The sequence below is a fragment of the Protopterus annectens genome, chromosome 11.part0 (assembly GCF_019279795.1).
Source record: "Protopterus annectens isolate FY-2018-M chromosome 11.part0, PAN1.0, whole genome shotgun sequence".
NCBI lineage: Eukaryota > Metazoa > Chordata > Ceratodontiformes > Protopteridae > Protopterus > Protopterus annectens.
The window spans coordinates 234092505-234111700 of record NC_056745.1 but is presented as its reverse complement, the minus strand read 5'-3'; the positions used below and the strand labels follow the sequence as shown (position 1 = coordinate 234111700).

Sequence of the window (19196 nt, the reverse complement as noted above, 5' to 3'; positions counted from 1 at the left end):
ATAGGATACTTTCATTTGTTTCTTCTCGTCTTCTTTGGCAATATGTAACAATCCACAAAAGTGCCATGGAACCTTGCTGGCTAGGCTTACGTAGGCCCTTGGGCCGATAGCCTAGTACCTACCTATGAACCAATGAACCTATGTAGCAACTAAAAAGGACTGAACATTGTTAAGGTTTGTGGTGCTTCTCTAATAGCAAACAAAAGGTGTGTGTTTAACTTGTACCAATTTTTACCGTATTCATTAATAACTTTTTCTCTGAATGGAGAGAGGAAAGGGTCCAAATGGAGAGATAAAAAGTCAGCAAGCAAAGGAGAGTAGTAGTGCTTAAATTGAATTCACCCTCAAGTCTTGGTGAGTACCTTTATGAGGTGGACTTTGTTTTTACAAAATCTCACCAAGGCAGCACTTATATGTAGACTGTATTTATATAGCATATGCATACCTTTCAACCTGGAAACATCACAAATCTGGACAAGGCCCATGAAAAATGTACTAATCTGTATGCTGATTAACATAAAATCTGCATACATAATTATGTAACCCCACCCACACTAATGGAATTGTGGGATACCAACTTTCAAATGCAAACTGAAGAACAGACAACCAAAATTTGGCACCAGAGTCCCCTTGCAGCCATTCCAATGTCCCATTACTTGGCTATTTTGCCCCATTTACAATAAACACTAATGTGTGCATACTGCTTTACGTCTACAATGATTATTTGGATTTTATTTTTACATTTTACAGCCCAATGCACAAACACCAATAGACATCTGCTAAACAAAACAACACTGTCTCACAATGAAAATAGACTTGGCATTAAAACCTCTCTGCCCTTGAAACTCACATTCATTGAAATAGCATTGAAACCCATACCACATCCAAAGAAAATGCATCTGGCCAGTGGTGGATAAAGATTACCTTTAGGCTGTTTTCAAATCATTGGCCCCTTGCTTGCACACAAAACAAGAAACATACACATGTTCTTTGATACACCTTCCTTACTTTATTAAATTATATTCCTTGTATAATACAGCACACTTTTTAGACAGAGGCAGAGAGCATTTTACATTTATTGTTTGAACATTTTCCAGTAGGCAATGAAACAAAATGCATGAACCAATAATTAAAGAAGTTGCTTCACTACAAGAATGACTTGAATAATATGCCAAGTGTTGTACTTGGAAGAGGGCCTCAGTTTAAAGATGTTTTTGTTCAGTTGGTGTAAAGTAACAGTTACTAAAGAAGTAAAAGCTCTGTTATCTTTAGGACTGATAGTGGCTAAAGAAATATATAACTAGAAAATAGAAAATGAAAGATAAGCCTTTAGTAAGAGAGGTAAAAAATAATTGCAGAGATTAAAAATATGGAACTTGAGACTATTAGAGTTCAGAAACAGAAGTTCATAGTAATAAAATGGACTGTCTATTATACTGTATTAGAATTTGAGCTAGAACAGAATGTTGATGCTGAACAAAGTAACTAAGATCTAAATCTATGTAATAAAGTAGACTCTAGTACATGGTGAGAAGTCACCAGTTCAGATCTTAAGACTTGTAGTAGAGTGTGAATAAAATAATAGTCATGTTGTAAATAGTTATTTTTTTATTTAATTGTTTTTTGTTGAATAAGCAATGTTTAATCAAACATGATATTAAAACTGAAGAGAATAGCTCATTGTGATACTTGGATCTGCATGCTTAACAATAGTAATGTGTTGATAATTGAATGTAAACACTGACTGTCTGGCATGAGTCTGCCTTATTAGTATTACATAAATATATAATGATGAAATAGATGTATCAACAGTCAGTGCCAAAACCATGCATGAGGATTGCATAGTATGTTATACTGAAAAAAGTTATTAATAAAGTGCTTACATTGCTCAAAAGAGAGAGAGAGAGAGAGAGAAAGGCATACTGATTAAAAAAATACTTTTTTGCCATGTAGTGGTGACAGTGAGCTTGGAGGTAATTGTAACAAATAGCAGGGAATAGGGACTTACCTCCTATGTAAAACACTAATTTCAGACCAATATCCATTTACAGTATTTTGATAATAACTTTATACATTCAAGATGGAATGTTGACTATTTTTGGGAGACACACAGTGCACCCAGATTAACGTACTTGCACTTGCTTCATAGCCACTGCAATTTATATAATAGAAAAAAATGCTTAAGTTTGACCTTGCACATTTGTGTGATGCATCTTGTGTGCTACATGCACCAAAGTGCAGATCTGACTTTCAAACTTTGCACCAATTTTTTCTGCTGATGCTGCATGCATTTTCATTAATGACCCTATTTTTGTGTGCAATCATTGCGCCCAGTTCCTTCTTACAAATGAACATGAATCACCTCCTAATAAAGCCTTAGATCCCATTTAAAGTGGTATCATTATCTTGTAACAGCCAAATAAACTCCACAGAAGGATCTTCTAGTTAGGTGGTATGTCATTCTCTTCTCTCCTCTGTAGGTTATTTTGAATACAGAATTCTGCACACAAGTCATTTACTACCACCTAGAAAGCTACAAGTGCTGTGGCTTCAGTCACTCAGCAATTACCTGCTCATTCCTTTGCATACCTCTTCTCCTTCATGTGATTCTTAAGTCCATACTGTTATTATTTAACCTGGACGCTTTGTCAAGACTTTTTTTGATGGTCACTTACTGAAGATAGTTTGCCATTTCAGTAAGAATAACTGTGGTCATCTGTTCACCTAACGTTGGTTGTACAATGTTATCAATTTATTGTATATGTCTATATATATATATATATATATATATATACGTTTATATATATATATATATATATATATATATATATATATATATATATATATATATATATATATATATATATATATATAAATATATATATAAATATATATATATATACATACATATACATTCTTTGCCTGACAGTCATATGCTACTTGTGTCTTGTACCCAAGTATTTATAAACTAGTCTAATTTAGGAAAGCACATTACCCTGATTAAAAAAGGCATATAAATTAGAAAAAGATAAGTAAATGAATGCAGTTTGGCAGGATTACTTCAGTGAAACAGATTAGATTAGATTAGTTTAGGTGCCTCTGCAGCAGAAAGGGGTACCATCAACCGACCCTAGAAATTATTGACCCATAAGCTTGACTAGCCTCATCTACAAGGCCATGGAAAGAATTATTATGGACCTTATTATCAAGGACATAGGTAATTTCCTAACTCTGGACCCAACTCAGCTTGGCTTCATTAAAGATAGATCATGCCTTTTAAACATGGTTGACTTCTTCAAGAAAGTCACCAAGGACCTGGACGAGGGAAAGACAGTGCATACCCACCTATCTTGACCTAGCCAAGGCATTTGACACAATCCTGTACTCAGGTATTATACAGAAACTCTCTCAATTGGGAATTAACATCTACATTACCACATGAGTAGCCAACTGCCTCACTGACAGGACACGTACTGTAAAAGTGGGTGATTTCGCCTCTAGCAAAAGACCAGTCACCAGTGGCATACCACAGGGTTCTGTGTTGGGTCCCTTACTGTCTTACTGTTCAGAATTTATTTCTCAGAAGTCCAGGCAAGCTTGGACAGCCTGTGGCTGACCAGGTTTGCTGATGATTACAAATTGGGAGCAATCACTGAATCCTCCAGTGATGTTAATATGCTAAAACAGAATTAATGCAGACAAATGCCTTGTGCCAAAGGCATGGATTAAAGCTAAATGCAAAAAATACATTATTATTCCCTTTGGGAAAGCTGATATCCCTGCTAATTGTTAAATTATTTCTAATGGCAGAGTAACCATGCTTACAACATACTGCTGTTTTCTGTTATAGTTTAATATGTCTAAGCAGTTACACTGTCTGAGTTATTTCAATTCTATTATAACATAGCTAGAATAAAGTCTTTGCTTCTCCCGAACTGTGTCGTGCGTAGGATCAATGCACACTTGATCAATACAGCTTTCCAGAAAAGCAAGCAAATGTCCAGTTTTATGTACACTTTGCATAGTAGCAGATGTTATTTCCTAGTGTCCTTGTGGTTTGCATGACTGATTCTTGTCTCATGTCATCTTTGGGTCAGTTGAAGTGTCTTTATTTTATTTCTTTTATTTCTACATCTAAAAGCTCACAAAAAGTCCCTGTCAAAAATATCAAATGTCTCTCTGTATGTTTCAGTCAGTCATAACAGGAAGCCATTTATTTCACAATTGCTGTGGGGAAAAATATTTTATTTTATATAATAGCTATCAGTTCCCTCTTTTTTTAATTAAACCAAAGAAAAATGCAATCTACAGGGAAATTTAATCCTCTGTACTTAATACCCTTTTTTCATTAACAACAGTTACTTGTTTAACAGTTTTATTAACACATCTCCCCTGTTATATCTGAGATAGCTCCATAAGTTGCATTTGCTAAAACTTCCATCAGTTTTGCAATGTTTCATATACCAGTGAAAGATTCCAGCTCCTGATATCTCCTATGTCCAGCTGTTTTAAATCTTTTCCTGTTTTGGAAAAACTATCATGAACCTCCCTCTTCTTCTGGTGATTTCTTACCATGTCCTCTGGTAATGTGTGAGCAATTCTCATCAATGAAACTGCATACCCTATGTAACAGGATCCCTGCCAACCTATCGGTAGCCATGTGTAAGTGCTTTTCACGTGACCAAAGTTGGTGTAAAGTAATACCAACCGTGACTGTCCCTTTCTTTTGAAAACCGAGTATCCCTGTTTCTGTTTCCATCAACTGTAAATGTTCTTTTATGACTGACTGTCTTTTGACTCTATTTTTATAAGACCCTTTAAACATAAATCCCGTATTTGTAACCTGCACAGGGACTGCATGTAATGGCATTTTTCCATCTGTAAGGAATGTGGCTACAAACCCAATAATTTGACTTGTTATGTGCCTTTGCAAACAAATTTTGAATGGCCAAAAATGTATTGTAATCAGGTATCTAATCATTATGTCCCTGTTTTTGTGATCTATTATATCTGAACATCTCTCCCCATTTTTTATTTGTAACATTTTTATTTTCATTTACTTTTGTATTTACATTTCTTTTTTGGATTACCTTGTCCTGTCCATATATGGTTATTATAAACAATATATTCAATAGTATTAAAATGCATATGAGTATTAACATGCACACCCAAAGCTTGCATCTCCATGTGTAAGGTTTAGTTTCCTCCATTTTTTTTTCCGTTATAGTTTAATATGTCCAAGCAGTTAAACTGAGTTATTTCAATTCTATTATAACATAGTTAGAATAAAATCTTTGCTTCTCACGAACTGTGTTGTGCCTAGGATCAATGCACACTTGATCAATACAGCTCTCCAGAAAAGCAAGCAATGTCCACTTTTATATACACTTTGCATAGCAGCATATGTTATTTCCTAGTGTCCTTGTGGTTTGCACAACTGATTCTTGTCTCACGTCATCTTTGCGTCAGTTGAAGTGTTTGTATTTTATTTCTTTTATTTCTGCATGTGAAAGCTCACAAAAAGTGCCTGTTAAAAATATCAAATGACTGTCTGTATGTTTCAGTCAGTCATAACAGGATGCCATTTTTTTGTATCAGTTTAAGCCTAAGCCCACAACCACGTCTTCACAAAACTAGACATGTTCTTCTTTTTGTTAACCAATTTTAAACCACTTATATTAAACTAAGCATGTTTCTAGTAAATGCCTGTCTGAGATTGCTGTTGCTAAGGACAACATACTTTCTGTATTTATTTTTAACTAAGCCTTGAATTTCTGCTTTTTAAAAAGAAACATTTATTTCAAACCTTGTCTTATTTCACAATTGCTTTGAGGAAAAATATTATATTTTATATAATATCTATCACTAATTACATTGAAGACAGTACTCCCTCTATGTGTAGACCCAGTGGTACCTGATCTAGGTACTCAGAATGATATCAACCTGAACTCTGACCATCACATATCTACAGTTATAATATAATCCTTCTATGTGGCCATCTTATAAGTAAAGGCATTGTGTTTAGATATAAGAATGTTATAATTCCATTATACTCTGCCCTCATCAGACCAATAATTGAGTACAGTGCTCCCTTTTGCATGTACCTCACCAGACACCTGCAACAATTGGAGAGACCACAGAGGTTTCTCACCAAGAAATTATAGGTTACACAAAACAAGTCATACCTAGAAAGACTGAATGTCCTGTCACTGTATTCTTTCTCCTACAGGTTGCCAAGGGGTGACCTGTGCCTGGGTTACAGGGCAGTCTCTGATCCAACCCTGATGGAAATGCTACACATTCATAAATCAAACTGCATGAGGGTCACCCGGTCCAGGAATCTTAACCTAGCCTCTGACATGAACAGGTCATGCTGGAGGGACATATCTCTCAGGGACTGCCACCTCTCTGGGACAAGCTTCCAGTTCATGTGAAACAGAACCCCTCCCTGACCATCTTCAAACGCAACCTAGATCAATGGATGGTTGACTGCAAATTCACTCTTGGGGTGGCACCCATGTCCCTCCTGGACAGAGGAAGTTGTTATGAACTACCATAGACCCTTACATCTGTGAACTTCATTCACCTAACCACTGACAAGTGGGGCAACGTGGGATAAATATGGCTAGGCTTATAAGGGCTGTAAGGCCTGGTAACCTTCTATGAACGTCTGAACCTATGAGCAGCAGTATCCTATTTATCTCATCTTTAGGTCCTACCCAAATCTCACATCATCTTTTAAAAATCGTACCACTTACAATGTGTTATGATACCATTGTGTCTTTGGTGGAATAGTTATAGTGAGGTGTTCTCCGTTGAGTAGTTAATGAACAGATGTCTGTACAAGTGATTCTCAGAATATCTGGTAAAGAACAAGAAACAGTAATTTTCTGTTTCTAAACATTCATAATGTAGATGGATCTATCAGGTGTGAAATGACTGTGGACATGAATTAGGACTTAGCTGTTAAGCATTTGAGTATTTATAATGTTTATTCATGACAACACACTATTATCCAGCATATGTATACTTATGTGGTCTATAGACAAGACAACTTTCCTTTAAGAAACACATGCAGGAGTTATCATATTACAGGCTAAGAAGAAATTTTCTGTTTACTCACAGGTTTTTACATGTTTTCCCTTTTTTTATCAAGCAGTTATTTTATAAAATCAATAATTTTTTGTCAAACATTTGTTGCTGCCTTACAGTTAGTGAAAAAAAAAGACTGCAAAGTAAGACATAAAAAGTGAAATGGTTTAGTTGACAGCTATCTAGCTAGGCATACGGATGTTCTCACAAGAGCAGTAGGGAGATCCCAGTGCTTAAATACAGAAGGAGCCATTTGGGGGGGCTAGATCTGTAGCCATCAGTCTTCAGGAAGAGAGGTAGCTACATCATAATCACCCCCTAGCTACCTTCAATTTGAAGTAGGCTGGGATGAGAATGTAAAGCAGTCCCGTCTGTTACATGGCATCAACATTAATGGCACTTTCTTCCAAGCCTGCCTTCTAGTATGGATGTTCATCTTAAGCCTGCCTTCTAGCACAAATGTTCATCTTATTTTATTTCAGTGTGTTGAAATAAGTGTTTTGAAGTAATTTCCTCCAAGGATTTTTTTTCTGTGTGTTATTAATTATTGTGATATAAGTGTAATGAGACCTATGCCATCAACTTGAAAATAATAAGTAGTCACTTTGGTAGCTGTTATATAGAAACTAACAGAGCATGTGTGAATGTGTGTGCGTGTGTGTGTGTGTGTGTGTGTGTGTGTGTGTGAGAGAGAGAGAGAGAGAGAGACAGACAGACAGAAAGAGAGAGAGAAAGCATGATCAAATATCATCTTCTTTGCAAAAAGCTGCATTTTTGATGGAGGATCAGGTACAAAATAGCTGTGTACATGGATTACACTTTAGAGATTGAGTGTATGAACTCTACAGCAACAGGTACACTTATCCCAACATTCCATTGTTCAATATATGTATATTGTTTCGGCCAGATTCCTTTGTTGGTGTCTTGTTCATGTATACAGACAGGAGAGCTATCCTCTGGAAAATAGTTTTGTAAATGTTTAAGATCATTTGGATGAAAGACTTTTTAAGACTCCTTGGTTCATAAAGCTAGTGCCGCCTTTAGGCTTTATTTGAAATGAAATGTAGGCAACCCACACTTTAAATTAAAAGATTCAAAATACAGGAACTATATTGCATTTATTGATTTAAAATTAATTAAATGCAGTCTTTGTCAAGGAAATGTGAAAGTCATTCTTTACTTTGTGACATTTTCCATTACTTGAGCATTTGTTGGCTATCATAGTGGGTTTTTTTTATAATAAGCAATGAGATGTTCATTATTCGATCACTGTTGCATGAAAAGGAGATCTGTTACTTTTTAATTTATGCAGTTATAAAATTCACTTAAAACACTGTCAAACTTTCTGGATGCAAGCACATTATTAAAGCAGTATCATGATACAGAATATCTCAGTACAGAGGGATTCAACTATATGCACAGCCATGAGTTCTTTTATACCTTTCTAACAGTAACAAATCTAAGTTCATACAAAGTTTAAGGCTGTTATAACTATGACAAAAATCCATTTGCACACATTTTCAAGGCTGTAATGAGTAAACACTGCAAATATGTGGCAAGGAGGAAAATGTGACAAATTTTATGTTCTTATCTAGACATGCTTCATCTGTTTACTTTAAACAGGCTTGCCTCAGATACATTTTGTGCAAAAAACAGAATACATACATCTAATAATGTCTGCATGGTTGGAGAAAAAAACATTTACCATCTGCTTGATAATGTCTTAAAAGGGTGACCCTGACTTCTGTTCATAGGATGATAAATTAGTACTAGGTTATCTGCCCTTGTGGGCCAGTTTAAGTCTAGCCAATTACCCCATGTAAGAATAAAACCCTGAACCTTGTGTCTATAAGGTAAACACCTTACCATTAAACCAACCTTCCAACCCTGTTAGAGGAATTACATGAGAGGCACTGGTACAACTCAAACTAAAATCTTCAGAAATACAGACTATCTAGTACATGCAAGAACCTTAGCTGTATGGGTTATGTCATGCCTAGAATAGAACAGCTACAGGAAAGTTATTTTAACGTTAGTAGTTTATGTTTTAATGGGCTGTCGAAGTATTCTTTTTTCCTATTGGTTTAAAAGTTGTTTAAAGTAAATGAAAAACTTTTTTCTCTGCAGAGAAATTGCAATTATTTTACTTTGTGTAACTCGTAAAGTGTTTTAAAGTGATTTTCACTGTGTTTATCCGTGAAAAAAATTACATGTAATCACTGTTACTTTTTACCAGCATTTGCTGCTTATTTTCCCTGGGAAAGAGGTACCATTTTCAGTTTGACCATGCAATAATCTGTTGGTCTCATGGTCAGTCCTGCTTCCAGTCACAAAAAGAAAAAGTTAAGCAAACAGCCTTTGCCGTTACAGCAGGCAATCCATTTTTCTCAGCTGCAAGTGGGTGACTCTCCTGTGGCCATTTGTTGTACATCAGACCACTCATCTTTTACCCTGAATTCCTCTGGTGAAGTGCCTGCAGCCACTATGGGTGGATACAGGTTTTTTTCCTTCAGATTTCTGATTCAGACTAGGAAAGTTTGGTTGGTTTCTGATTATACTTATGACAGTTTCCCTTTCTCTGAAACTATTCCTAGAATGCCCCAGTGTTTTCAATGGGAGAACACTGAGTTTGAAAATACTATGAGTTGTTATAGAAGGATTTTCCAAATAACTACATCCATTCCTCCTATTCTGTCTGCTTTAGAAGATGTGTGTATTAATGTCCACAATTTTTGTGAAAGTTAGCCAGCTGTCCCTAAAAAGGCAGATAGAATGTATAAAGTTCCTCATTCTTTTATATTTTAAGTACTATTCCCAAACCTGACCCAGCAGCCATAACTCTAGTTGATTCCACTTATGCTAAGCACCTAGTACATTCTAATACTACTTTTTTCTGATAAGGATGGGAAAATTATTGATAGATATGGTAAATAAGTGTATACTTCTGCAACTATGATTTTTCGGAATTGTGAATTGTCGAGCTTATATGATAAAGTTTGTTTTGACTAATTGTGAAGGTATGAAGCATGTTTTATTTGCAGTTTCTTCTTGTGAGGAAGAATTATTTTAAATAACTTGTGCATGTCACTACTTATTGTTTACAGTGTGTGTGTGTGTGTGTGTGTGTGTGTGTGTGTGTGTGTGTGTGTGTGTGTGTGTGTGTGTGTGTGTGTGAATGATTCTGTTGATACTTCTTCCAGGGCTATGGCCACTGGTACTGTTTTGAGGAGGTTTGCATAGCTGCATTCTCAGAACCTTCCAGATCATGTTAAAAAGGAGGTTTTAAATTCACTCTTGGACGGAGATTTAGTGTTTGCTCCCTCTGCTGCAGAGGTGATCAAAAAATGTGATGGAAGAAGCAAGCTGATCCAAGGAATCTCTAAGATTTTCAACCCTGCTTTTCCAAATTGTCCAAGGGATTGTCTATCTTCTTATCCAGTTTTGGCAAAAAGCAGAATAAACAGTGTCAACAAAATACAGGTAAAGAGCAATAAGCTTACAAAAAGAGCTTCAATCCTCTTAAAACCAAGGACGGTCCAACATGTCCTAAACCTGTTTGTGATAGTGCTCAAATTCAAAACGGCATCACTTCACAACCTGTTACCTCTTCTTCTTCTTTCAAATTTCCTGGTAACACTATACCTAAAAGATGCTGATCGTCAAATCCATATTCTTCCAGAGTTCAGACATTTCTTAAGGTTTTGTGCATCTGGATCACATTATCACTTTTCTGCCTTACCCTTAAGAATATCCTCTGCACCAAAAGTGTTTTCAAAGTGTCTAGCTCCAGTTATAGCTCATTACAGACTATAGGGTATCCACATTTTTCCATATCTAGGCAACTTGCTTATCTTTGCAGAGTCTTTTTCAAAGTGTTAGAAATTTCTTTCTTGCGTGAAAAATCTCTTACACAAGCTGAGATTTCAATTGAACTTTCAAAAGTTTTTTCTTGACTCCTTCACACAGGATTATGTTCCTGGGATGTTAACTAGACACCTCAGTTCAAAGAGTTTTTCTTACACGGGAAAAATATAAATCTGTTTTAATCTATTTTTAAGGGTTTTCACTCAGACTTCAGTCACTGTGAGAGAATACTTCACAATTTTAGGTCTCATGGCATCTATGATTCTCATAAAACCCCTGGCACGACTCCACATGAGAAAGATACAGTGGTATCTGAAATTTCTTTGGTCCCAGCACTAACACCGTTTAAGTTTTCAGTTTCCAGTGCTGGGGTTTGTTCGAAGAAAAATCATTTGGTGGAGACATTAGATGTACTTAAATCCAGGTCTTCCCTTTTCTCTCCATGTTCCAAACTAGCCAGTTACCACAGATACCCCAAACTTGGCTTGTGGTACAGTTTTAGGAGGAATAAAAGTGCAGGGGTGTAGGACACCAAGCAAAGATGCAAGCATATAAAAATCAAGGAGATAACTGCCCTGATCAAAGGCACTCAACTCTTTGAAGCATCTTTGGTGCCCAGAACCTCTTCTAATGGCTACAGACAATACTCTAGTCATGTGGTACATCGATAAGCAAGGGGGGTGTGAACAAGTCACCCCTCCCCCCTTTGCAGACTAGCCATGTTAGCTTGGGACATAGCTTCACAGTACAGTCTCAATATGCAGGCATCCTGCATTCAATCAGAGCAAAACTGTGTGGCAATCAAGCTGAGCAGGACTAGGCAGACTCTCATGAAAGGAAACTAGATCAGGAAGACTTCCAAGATTTGTTCCATGTGTGGGGAGTTCCCTAAGTAGACCTCTTGCCTCCTTTCAGAACAATCAACCTGCATGATTGTGTTCCAGGACTCTGTGCAAGAAGGCCTGAAAGACTGATGTCTTTTCATTTCCTTGGACAGGAATGTTCCTGTATGCTTTTTCATTCTTTCCATTGATATACAGGGTATTTCTGAAGACTCAGAAATAATCCCTCAAGATCATTATGGTGACTCCCTTCCGGACCAGGCAACCATGGTTCTCCCTTCTTTTAGAAATAACAGAACAAAGCAAATGGAGACCTCCACGATGTAAAATAAACTTAATTTATTGTAGAAACAAGCGCTTTCACGTACAGTAAGTACGCTTCTTCAGGTTTATAAAATGTAACCCAATACAAGTGCTTTATATATCTTAACCCAACGAATTAGTCATTCAGTTCATAGAACACTTATTCAATTAATCTATTAATCAATTTATCAATTCAACAAAGTCTTATCTAACTAAGGTAATGCTCAATACTACTAGAATGAATATAAATTGTAACTCTTATTACACATATATACAAAGAAATTAAATGTATATGTATATAGATATATAAGCATGTACATATAGATATGTGTAAAAGATATATTCATCTAAAATTACAACATATGTTGAAAGATGTATAAAATACTGAAAAATATATTAAAAACACATCAATACTAAAATGTATATGGATTTATTTGAAACTGATGTTAAATATAGATGCATGTATATAATATAATAGAAAAATAGAAAAATATTGGGCCTCAATAATAAAATAAACAAGTTATGCCAAACTGTGACTGACATCTAAAAGTCTGAAAATTCAAAACATTCTTGGTTTCAGACCTACTCAATACAAAAAAATTATTTTAGAAATAACCAGGGACAATTACCACAAGCTTAATCACAGAAGGGATCTATTCACACAAGAGCAGGTGTGTTTGAGTCACCCCGACACCAATCAGTTCCATTTAGCTACTTTGATGATGGAGTCCTAATTCCTTTTAGGCACCTGTTTACTAAGGATGCATAGTCGGTGCTAATCAAGGCAAGACAGCCTGCTACTAGAAAATTATATATGAGCAAATGGAAAAGGTTTTCTAGTTGGTGCCAACAACCTAACCATGCACCCATTCAGGATTAGTTGCTCTCTGGTTTTACAGTATTTGTGTGAGTTACTATCCTATGGTCTTTCTTACTCATCTGTCAAGGTTCATTAATCAGCTGTTTCAGCATGATTGCCCATAGATCCACCTCTTTCAATGCATTCTCATGTCAAAATGTTTTTGAAAGGGTTTTGCGTAAGAGAATGTCCAGAAAAGTGTGGCCTTTTCTTGGGGTCTTAATTTTGCATTAGATAAGCTAAAACATGCTCCATTTCAACAATTTAACATGGCTGACTTCAGTTTCTTGACATGGAAGACAGTTTTATTGATTACTCTGAACTCTGCAAAAAAGATATCTGAGTTGCAAACTCTTATGAAGAGTCAACCCTATATCATTTTCCACAAGGACAGGGCTCATTTGAAAACGAATCCTTCTATTAAGCCTAAAGTGTACCCAAGTTTACTTTAAGCCCAACTATCAATCTCCCTATTTTCCTTCCTGAACCCACAAATGAAGGAGAAAGGATACTCCATACCTTGGTTGTTCACAGACAACTCAGGTACTATCTTGACAGAATTAAATCTTTCAGATCTTCTGATTAGTTGTTCATTTCTTGAGAAGGTAAAAAGAGGGGACAACCTGTGCCAGAATAGACTATTTCCAAATGATTGTCTAAGATCTAAAGAGTTAAACCTTGCCTATGATAAAAATAGGACCTGCTGGAGAGATAGGTATGTATCCCAAAGACTACCCTGTCTATGGAACAGTCTACCCATCCATGTGAAGCAGAGTTCCTCCCTAACTCAATTTAAATGTAACTTGGACAATTGGATAGGAAACCAGAAATGCATCCTTGGTTTGGCACCTATGTCTCTAATGGACACAGGTAACCTATAAATGGTTCATCTCCCAGTTTACACTTATAAAGGGTATCAGAACTTGCCAGAGATTTGGGATGCATGACTAGGCTTAAAAGGCCCTTGTGGTCATTAGCCTTGTAAACACCTACAAACCTATAAGACTATTACAATTTGTTATATCTACCACAACAAAACTATTCCAGGAAGGGACAAGACCCACTCTACCAGGGCTTTGGCTTCATCTATGCCTTTTTGGAAAAGGCTGGATTATAGAAGTATTCTACAATATTCAACTTGGTCATTTGTACATAGTTTTACAAAGCACTGTAAGCTTGGTTCTTTCTCTAGGTCTTAATCAACTTTTGCAAAGACCATTCTCCAAGGGCTCTTGGAATCTTTGGTACCCCCCCCCCCCAAATGTAGTATGCTATGGTAATTTACCCCTGTAGCTAATGGCACTGCATCAGTGATCAATACAATAAACATAGTACATCTGTGTAAATAAATTTACCATAACAGCAGATGTTCAAATGATCACTTATCAGTAACTGATCCCTCCCTCTATTCCCCTTGTTGTTTGGTGTGTTGTTTATACTGGGGTGTGGTTATTTATTTTTTGTTCTTCCTAGAATTGTCTTTTCAGTGCACAGCCTTCCCTTCTCTGTTGGCATGAAAGCTGTGAAGGACTTGGCACCCAGACTTGTGTTTTAGTCAGCTCAGCTCAAGCTTTCAGACCATTTAGGCATGTGGAAGGTGACCCGAAGCTTTTGAAGCTGGACAGCTGTTATATACTTGGCAGGAAATAACCATATAGCTAAGGCTACTGCAGTAGTGATCACTCAAACATCTCTTGTTATGGTAAGTTTACTTGTACAACTGTACTTTCTTTCTTTGACAGAAAGGTTTTCATTCAATAATGTTTCTGGTTCCAAAAAAATAAAGGCACATTGAGACCAGTCCTACATCCTTCCTTTCTCAGTCAGTCTATAAAAATTCCAAAGTTCAAAATGCTATTTCTTCACAATCTGTTGCCTATTTTCCCCTTTTTAGTTTTTTGGTAACTCTAGTGTTAAAGGATACTTGTCACCATATATTATAGCCTCAGATTTGAAATGTCATTTTAAGGTTTTCTCAGTCTAGATTACACTTTCTGTTCTCTGCATTACTCATTGGGTTATCCACTGGTTCAAGGGTGTTCATAAAGTGTCTAGCACAAGTGAGAGCCTATTGCAGACTGCAAGGTATTCACATTTTCTTTATTTTGGATGACATGTATAGCTCTGCAGAGTCTTTGTCAAAGTTTCAGGAATCTCTCACTTGAGTAAGAGATCTCCTTTGCAGACTGGGTTTCCAGGAGAAAATTCTAAGGTCACTCCTTCTCACAAGATTATATTCCTGGGACATCTTCCAGATACTTCAATTCAAAGAGTTTTTCTTCCACAGGAAAAATGTAAATGTATATCTTGATCTATTTCTGAGTGTTTCCACTCAAGTCCAGGATTTCAGCAAAGGAATTTTTCAGGATACTAGGATTAATGGCACTGATTATTCCTGTAGCTAGACCCCACATAGGAAAGATACAATGGTGCCTAAAATCTATATAGTCCTAACATTAATACCGACTGATGTTTCACATTCTAGTTGTAGGATTTGTAAAAAGGGAACTGCTTTGGTGGGGAGACCAGTTTTCTCCCTTCCAGCTCAAAAACACATAAACATAAAAGAGATTGTAGCTATAAATGCATTCATCTCTCTCTTGATTCCCTTCTGGTCCAGGTAACAGTGGATCTCCTTTCTTTTGAAATGGTCAAGGGCAATTACCACAAACTTCCTTACAGACAGGACTTACTAACACAAGACAGGGATTGTTTGTTATAGGAATGTGTCAAATTGGCAAAGTTAGTTTCGCAGAGTATTAAACATACTAACACTGTTCAGTGAAACACTTTGCAGACAGCAGAATTTGTCTTTTTCTCCACTATTATGTGACCTTGGAGTTGGTATATATAAAAGGTTGGGGAGTGTGTGGGAGGTATCCCCTTACATGGGGTCTGCAGGAGGGCTTGCGGCCCTGTAAAAAAATAAAAATCTTTTCTTATGTTCACCGAAGGTAGTTTGGTGAGAATATTTTGAACTCTCTATTGTTGCCAAACTACCTTCAGCAAGTTGACATAATTCCATTTTATAAACCTAAGTGTGAAACAACTTCAGTTAACTTCTTGGTTGATATCATGTTAACACCTTTTAGGCACCTATTTTCTGAGGATGTGCAGCAGGTTTTAAAGGAGACAAAACCTCATATATTAGCAAATGGAAATAATTTTGTAGTTATTCACTTACGAAAAACCACAACCATTTTAACGCTAGCATTTTTCTGATTCAACAATATTTGTGTGAGTTAGTATCTCTGACCTTTCTAACTCCTCTGTCACGGTTCATTAATTGGCCATTTTAACATGTCTGCACATGGATCCCCCTCTTTCAATGCATTCCAGCGTTAAAATGTTTTTGAAAATGTTTTTTCATACCTGGCCACCTAGAAAACAGGTGGCTCCTCCTTGGGGTCTTAATTCTTTTTTTTTTTTTTTTTGGAATTTGCTCCAAACAAACTAGTTCATCAGACTGATTTGAAGTTCTTAGCACAGAAAACAGTTTTGCAGGATGATCTGACTTCTACAAGAGGAGTGTCTGAATTGCAAGCTTTTATTGTGGGCCAGTCTTACCTCATTTTCCACAGACATCAGGTTTCTTTGAGAAATAATTATTTTATGCCCAATGCGGTATTTATATTTTCTTTGATTCACACTCTCACTCTCTGTCTTTTTTCCAGAACCTAAAAATGAGGGGGAAAAGATTCTTCATACTCTGAATGTCTACAGACAACTCAGATACTATCTTGACATATCTAAAATCTTCAGAAATTCTGATCAGTTATTCATTTCTTATGAAAGTAAGAGAAAAAAAAGGATATCCAGTGTCAGATCAGAGAATTTCCAAATGGTTGTCCTAACAAGGCAGTTCCAGGTGGGGTCAAGCCACATTCTCATAGATTTATTTCAGTATTTGGGCCATTACGCTGTAAAGAACACTGACTCATTAAAGTCCATTGCAAACATACCATGCTCATCCAGTGATCAAATTTGCTTTTAGAACACTCAGTATTAGGTAACAATCTCATATCAGTGGGTATTTGACTCCAAATTCAAGGAACTGTTTGAGTTATATAATTCCATTTTAATTGTGTTTTACAATAAAAAGCATTACAATTGATATTGTCATATTGGTGTCTTCACATGTTAACAGAGAGATTAATATTATTTATAAGTTATAGCAATTCATCCCTAAAAATATAGGCACTTTTAGCTTTTCTTCTTTTAAACCTATAATGGAGTGTGAATAAATTTAGAGTTGTGCATCTATCAAAATAAGATAAGTGATAAACTGAAGGTACTTGTTTTGTAAATTTTCTTTGAATAGACTCCAGTATCACTGATTCGTATCTGTTGTATTGGGAAAAAGAGCTAGAATATTCTAAAACAGTTGGATGTACATCTTATATCAATTAACCCGTCTTTATTCATCTCATATAGATAATGATCTAAAGAAATATCCCATTAATAATAATGTATGTTTTTATAATAGTTATATGAGATAAAAAAGAAACATCAGACAATATGTATATACCTAGCTTCTTATAGCAGTCAGTTTCAGATAAAAGTGTATTACTTAAAAATATACATTTATCATGGCTGAATTTCAGTCTTAAATTGCTTGTCCAAGAAGAAAATTGTCTTAAACATTCAGATATAGATGCTGAGGACCGATCTTTATCAATTATAAATTCTACAGCCATCGGCATATTTAGCTTGTCAACACTGATTGTTTTTAGGGCTAGCTGAAAGTACTAAAATAAAAAGAATGGGGCCAAACACAGAGCCTTGTGGTATTCCAAACAATACAGGGAGAAAGCTGGGGTGGCACCCTTTGACTACTATACAATGAAGACAACCAGACAGAAAAGAATAATCCAAGTGATTAAAAAGGGGATATAACTATGCTTGTAATTGGATTTTCAATTATTACAGAAGCTAATTTATTTATTTATTATTTATTTATTTAGATGCCTAGAATTTCCTCATCATTTCTTACTTCCCCAACTCCTTCTCACTCACTCCATTTTAGACAAACCATCCTCTGCCCTGCCATCTCCTCCCTTCTATTCCTATATACCCCCAATAACTCCCTGCACAGCTCCAACCAATCACTCATTGAGATCTCTAAACCAAAAAAAAAAAACAAAGGCCAGCAAGTATATCGTTACTCAGTTGCCACTGTCTGGAACAAGATCCCACTAAAAATTAGAACCGTACCCAGCACTCAAAATTTCAAAAAAGTCTTAAAAGAACACTTCTTAAAATCTTAGATCTGCCCTTGTATTGCCACCTACAAACTCTCCCCACCTCTCCCATCCTCCAACCCCAATCAACTCTCTTCACTTTCCTAACGGTGTCTCCCCTCTCTAAAGAACAACCCAACCTCCTCTTCTCATACCCTCTATTTTTGCTGTATCCCCATACTACCTACCTGCAATTCTGCTTCCCCCTTAAAATGCTTTTCTCATGTATGATCCACACTTGGCATAATTGCTCTGTCTCTCACACTGTACATATGCGTATATTTAAAACATATGCTTATATCTGAAATACGTTAATATTCTCCGAACTTATTATGGTGTTTCTTAATCTATTTTATCCATAGTTTATAAGCCTTGTATTATTCAACCCTGGTTATTAAGCTGTTATTAATTTGTATGTAAGCATTGTACTCCATTTGCAAATGCTATGTAAGCTTTCTATTTCACTGTTATGAAATATTAACTTCTGTAAGGGACTTTTCCCCCGGACCTCCCCTGAAAATTGGCCTCGGCTGAGATGGAGATTCCTGGTCAACAGACATCTAACTAAATAAAAATTAGGGGAGCTAATAGCCACATTTGCAGAGAAGCTAGTGGACATTGAATAGTGTTATACTTGCCAGGAGCAAAAATAGAGGATGTAAGTGAAAAAGGCCTTAGAAAGCCATACTGTTAGGAAGTGTGGATCTGTTTTTATTTGTGTTGGTACAAATGATCTCATCCACAAGGACTCTCTGACTGTTAGTAGGGAACTCACAGGCCTCTTAGATAGCATAGCTTCATACCTCTCAACCTCTCAGAGCAAGAAATCTGGACAAAGCCTGAAATGATGGGGGTACAAAAGTTCAAAAATAGGGACAGGTTTTAAATATTGCTCTTATAAACGTCGAAGATGGCTAGAATAACAGGTTTTGTGTTAGCATGTATTTTCTGAAGGATATAAACTCTGAAACTCAAATCTGTATCATTATTTAATGT

At 36.2% G+C, this 19196-nt stretch overlaps 1 protein-coding gene across 1 annotated transcript in view; it reads left to right on the top strand.

The window, feature by feature from the left end:
• The window catches only part of PLEKHG7 (pleckstrin homology and RhoGEF domain containing G7), a 1339509-nt gene that overhangs the window by 199621 nt on the left and 1120692 nt on the right, over positions 1 to 19196 (top strand). The gene's annotated exons all lie outside the window — the stretch shown is intronic.